The sequence below is a fragment of the Parasteatoda tepidariorum genome, chromosome 1 (assembly GCF_982258835.1).
Source record: "Parasteatoda tepidariorum strain Cologne lab strain chromosome 1, Ptep-v5.0, whole genome shotgun sequence".
Classification (NCBI taxonomy): Eukaryota; Metazoa; Arthropoda; class Arachnida; order Araneae; family Theridiidae; genus Parasteatoda; species Parasteatoda tepidariorum.
In genome coordinates, this window is record NC_141755.1 from 116,843,947 (window position 1) to 116,850,135 (window position 6,189).

Consider the following 6,189-nt stretch of genomic DNA (forward strand, 5'->3'; position numbering starts at 1 on the left):
AAGCATTATAATAACTTTAATTGAAATGGTAGGTATAAGCAAAACTGTTGTACTTTGCATTTACATATATATAGATTTTAAATTTAAAAAACAGAGTAAAGAAAGAGTTGAAGCAATAAAATAGTTGAAAAAATACATAAGGATTTTTTTTTCTTTTTCTCTGCATAATTATATTCTAAGGATACTTTTCTTGTTCATCGGAAAGAAAAGAAAGACTTAATTTCTGTTCTTTATGTTCGCGCTTCGGAATTAAAAAAATTCGGCAATCACTGGCTTGCTTCAGTTAGAATTTTGAATTGATAACATAAAAAAATTAAAGAATGACAAAAATTCTGAAATCACAGAAGTTTGAAAGATAATTCGCTCTAGAAATATTTTTTCTTTCATTTTCTTTTTGAAAGAACACCAAAATTTTGAATGAACATGATGAAAACATCTTATATTTTAATAAAAAATGACTGTTAGTGGGGATTTTGTAACAAATTCAGATATTCACAACACCATGAAATTGGAGGGGATGGAGGTAAATTCTATTTCAAAAGTTAGATTTTTCGGCGACCAAAAACCATGACTTTCCATGATTTTTCTCCAAAAATAGATAAAATCATGACATTTCATGACAAATTTTGTTCAATAACGAACCTCATGAGTTTCCATGATTTCTCATGATTTTCCAGGTGCACAGATACCCTGCATACACTTACACATAATACTACATAAACTTAAATTCTAGTCAAAAGAAACTTACCAGCTTTCTTATCTTCTATCAATGGTTGAGTAGCCACGGGCACAATTTTGATATCGACAGGCAATTCTGAAGGTTCTATCGTGCACTAATGCAAAGTTTCTTCCTAACCAACAATAGAAACTGACAAGCCTGAAAAGAAATACGTTAATGAGCAATGAAAGGGAGCACTTTAGTCATCTTGTTATTGTAATTATTTGGAACATTTAAAGAGCATAGTTGAAAACCTTAGACAGGGTAAAAATTAGCTGCCAGCTCTGCCCTTAGGTTAAAATACACCCCATTATAGTTTCAGTTACTCTTAAACTAACGGACTTTCCAGCTCATTATGGTTTGTAGTGTAAATGGTACTCTGTTCAAGTTATACGAGAGAGGTCGGGGGTTCGTGTCCCAACTGAGGAGATAGAATTTTATCAAATATTATTTTGCAAATGGTAAACTATTTAGTATATTTTATTCAATTTATAAGTTATTTTTGAATTTGAATAATTTTTTTTAAAACTTTAAATTTGTAAGAACAAAAAAAATGAATCGATGTTTAATATTTTTAATAAAAATATAAGGATTATTTTTTTTAAAAAGAAAGTTATAATAAATATGTTTTAATAACTAAATTTTCTTTTATTTATAATAAATTTAAGTTCCCATTAAACTTAATTATGGAAATATAAACAAAACTATATTATCAGGCTTGTTTAAAAAAGAAAAAAATAACTATTACTTAACTATAATCCATTGAATTTCAAATAATCAGAATGCATTCGAAATAAATTTCGTATTTTTAATAAAATGATTTTCTAGTTATGTAATAAATAGTTTTTCTTTTTTTTTAACTAGTCTAACATACTTTTGTTTACATTTTCATAATTAGATTTAATAAGAAATTTAAATTATTTATTATAAAGTTGAAAAAAATTCAGTTAGTTTATCAAAAAATTTTAAGTGACAATATTTTTGTAAAAAAAGTAATCAATTTATTTTGATAAAAAAAATAAAAATTGAATACTTAGCTTCTTTTTTGCTTTTGAAAATTTAAATTTTTTTTAAATAATTTAAATTAAAATATATTTATGTAAACAGAATGAAATATACCAAATAGTTCTTAGAACAGAAATCTAGAGATGAAAATCAAATGCCTCATTTGAAATTTGAACTCACAACTTCTCCAGGGGAAAGCGGATAGCCTAACCATTAAACTACAAATCCACACATTGTTAGTTTAAATGAACCTTAATGTGACTTATTCAACCCCCATGGACTGAACTACCAACAGTTAGCTTTTACCCTATAGAATGCCTTCAACCATACTTTTGTATTTAAGAATTATTTCATTTTAATAGAAACTGTACAGATGCGTACTTCATGTATAAGTGAAAAAAAGACAATCAGCATTTACGTGAATTCAGTAACATCAGCTTAAAACAATATAGCATAAATAGGAAACTGTTCACATTAGAAACCATCTTTACACTATAAACTTGCGCTTTTTCGATAATACAACCCTATATATTCAAGTATTCTTTCTCTAAACTATTGCAAATATAAATTTCAAAACTTTACCCGGGTTACCACTCAAATCTAGAAAAACAAAAATTCCTTGTACCTATTGTAGGGTGCGTTAGCCATATCTCCAACAAAAAATAAGCATCTTTAAAGTGCTTTTTTTAAGCACTCAAAAATATTTTTAAGCACTAAACACATTAACAAAATGCAAAATAATTTGCAAAGACTTTACATGATCATGATAAAATAACTAGTTTCTGACAAAGAATTCTTTTCTTGATTATATGCTTTTACATAAAACGCAGCGAAAAGCAGTAAAGAAAAAAACTCTTCGAAAAGGAAAAATTAAGCACTTTTTAAATTGCCTCATGAAAAAGGCAGTTTTAATTGCTTTTAAAAACAAAAATCGTAAATAAGCACCTTTAAGCATTTTTTAAAAACGATATCCACCATTCATTATACACAATATATTAAAAGGAAACACAATTACTGTGCTCTTGTGTGAGCTATATTAGACTAACTATATTAGTTTTAATTGCTGGCAAAAACCAAGAGGAAAAAAAGGAACAGCTGAACATATTTAAATAATGGATAATTAGGAAACTGCACATATTTTCCACTTGGAAACCATCTCTGGCATAGTTGATTGTATGCTAAAAAATTAAGTTTTTTTAAAACATCACTTCATACCTACTTTTACTAAACTATTGTAAATAAAAATTTCAAAGCTTCATTTATAAATTTAATGAACGAAAGAGATGTACCGTTCATGATGAATTGGGAGTAAAGTCCTTTTTGCTTCTGATATAAGATATTTAAATAGTAGGTTGCTCTCACTTAATCATTACAATCCAGGAGGTTCCTCTGCAGAAAAACTAAAATATTTGGGAGAAGTTCTTCACAGTGAGCGCCAAACTTAGCCAAGCACTTCACAGCAGCTGCAAAATAAATGTATATACTTTCAAAACAATGATCAATCACATGAATGTAATACATACCTGCCAATATTGAAGAAATAAAATTACAGAGATTTTACTAGCGACATTTACTAGGGGACGAGTAAAATTTTGATACATCATGCATAATCATGCAAGTCAAAAAGAGAAATTCAAAATATAAACACTTATATTTAGTAAAATAATATGTATATAAATCTTAATCTAAGGAAGATTTTTTTAAACCATTATTTCTAAATTATTTTATAAAAGTTGCTAAACAGCCAACCCAAATTTGGGTTTACGGCTAATAATGTTCAATTCAGTCGCTTTGTCATTTTGAACCCAATCCAGAAGACAAGGGAACTCCTGGATCAATCAAGTACTGGGCGAAATTGGCCTTCATGAAAGACTTTTTGAAGGCACTAACCCGCATTTGCATTACACGGAGAGAAAAACCACGAAAATGTCCCACAGTTAGCTTGACTGCAAGGAGAACTTAAACTAATAACACTCAACATGCTGCAGTACTAGCAAAAGCACTATCTGTTGAGGAATAAGACAATTATTTTTGCCATTAGCGGATATTTTATTGGGTAAAATTTATTTTAAATACATTTCTTCAAAAAATACAGAGAAATTTTAGAATATATGGGTCAACAGGTAATAATAGTAAAATACAGGAGTCTTCGTTAAAAAAACAGGACACTGGGCAGGTATGGCAATAATAAAATTCGAAAATATCGCTTTGCTTCGCAAGAGTTAGGGGGCAGTGAGAACAAAGAAATATGATTATTAAATAAGATTGTTCAAACTTTTTTCCTTTCAAAAAAGTTTATAAAAGTATTTTATGTTTAAGTTGTAAATATTATTATGCTTTAATGTACATGGAATATCTCAACCTGGCTACCATGCTCATAAATGAAACGAATTCTTCAATATTTCTTTTCTTCTTAAAATTATGCGCCATATAAATAAATGTCTTTATTGCTCCATTTTGTTTCGCAATGTTGCCATATCTATACTAAATTTCAATAAACACTCACACACACACAAAAAAAACATTTTATGTTTTTGATACACCTAATATTTGTATTTGTTTAAGGATCGCATTTATCTATGTGCATATTTAATGACTAAAACTACGAACAAAAAATTACATTTACATTAAAAACTTTAAGAAACAAAATGCTCAGGAAAATGAAGAAAGAAAAAATTGCATTATAAAAGAACTAATGTTGTTAACATTTCAATATTCAATAACATTGTCTAACACTTATTGTGTTAGACAATAATGTGATGGTTAGGTATCAAACACTTTATTCCATGATGACCTACACTTATTAATTGGCACTCTTTTTTTTGGCACTTTTTAATTCGTAAATCCTAAAGACAAATCTCCCTCACACTAGCAAAACAATGTTTGATAGGCTGACCATGGCGCCACAGAAGACAGGCTGTCTGTTTTTCCATAATTCAATGAGCGCAGCAGCAGTTTGCCAAACCAATGAGCTGAGACTGTTGGAACTACAAACTGGGTCGGAGAAGAAAACTAGCAGTCACTGCTGGCTCAAAAAATGTCCCTCTGTTTATGTTTTAGTGCAATTTTTATTTCTAAAGTAAAAAGTAATTTAAAACTATTATTAGTGACATTTAATAGACTAAATTGCTTAAATGGACTATATTACAATAAATGAGTCAATATGCTAAATCAATCTTTTATTATTCCTAATTAAACTTATCTTCCAGTTTAATTTCTTGATGTTTATTTCACAGGTAAAAATAAATTTTTACTCAATTATTCTTAGCGATATTAACTTTTCTTCTTCATGTCGTGTAACAAATTATAAATTAAAATGATAATTAAATTTAACTATGCCATTACGTTTAAGGAGAATTTTCTACAGTTATATCCCCCAGTAGTAGAAACTTTCCAGTAGATGATTTTTCATCTAAAATTTCTTTATGTTTTTAAAAAGTAAGCAGAGATGACTCCTTTTTTAAAAACATCACTTAATGTGAATAAAGGGCTGAATGGAGAGAATACCACAAAGAACAATAACTAAAGATTGCTGCCCCCCTGTTACTTGATTACAGGCTGAACTTATAAATATGTATTTCAGTTATCTCTTTTGCAGGATGCGTAGACAAATTCTTTAACAAAAAATAAACACCTTTCAAGCACTCAAAAAATATTCTTAAGCACTTAAAAAAATATCATAATTAGTTAGGGTTGGTAAGTTTTTGACAATTGATTGTTTTATCCAGTTTTATTTGTTTGCCAGTGACGAAGATGACGGCGAGTCACCAGCAATGAAATTAAGAAGAGAAAGAAAAAAATCTATTGCTATTAGAGAAAAAACATTTACAATGTTTAGTCAGTCCCTGAAATCAGCAAAAATTCGAAAGATTTTTCGGTATTAAATGTTTGACTTAAATTAAATTTTATAATGTAATATAAACTAGAAAATAACATTTAATTTTTTTAATTTTTTTTGTCAAAGGTGTAAAAGAAACAATAATAAATTGGACAAAAAAGTTACTCACGCATTTGATAATTTTTATAATAATTTGGTAAATAAAGTGTTAAGTTCTGGGAAAGTTAGATACAACAAATACGGCATGCAACAACTAATTCACTATTACGACAAATTCTCAAGTTACTAACAAAATTTTCTCATTGAAGATCTCAATAGCATTTAATATAACAATTTACAAATTTCTATCTTACCACTGTTGAAATTCGTAAACCCAACAAACAATTTCGGCTCTACCTTCATCGATTAAAAGGAAACGGCTGAAACAAACTTTCGTCAAACATTATTCTTCTTTGTCTTTGAACATCATCAGCAAAAAAATTTCATTTAATATATTAATCCATTAAAATTATGGCCAAAACAAACTTTCGCAAACTTTCCCCTCCCATAAACCACAGTTGTAAATAAATTTGTTGGCAAACCAACCAAAAATGAGCGTACAAAACAATTTTTAGCTTTCGTTTTGCCT

At 28.4% G+C, this 6,189-nt stretch overlaps 1 pseudogene across 1 annotated transcript in view; it reads right to left on the reverse strand.

Moving 5' to 3' along the window:
- LOC147816760 (beta-ureidopropionase-like) overlaps positions 1-3,222 on the reverse strand; it is a 33,537-nt pseudogene extending 30,315 nt beyond the window's left edge. Inside the window, exons 1-2 of the transcript XR_015431378.1 lie at positions 3,013-3,222; positions 749-877 (exon numbers count right to left, since the gene is read on the reverse strand). The product of XR_015431378.1 is annotated as a beta-ureidopropionase-like (transcript). The remainder of the gene's footprint in view (positions 1-748; positions 878-3,012) is intronic.
- Between the last annotated feature and the right edge of the window lie 2,967 nt (positions 3,223-6,189).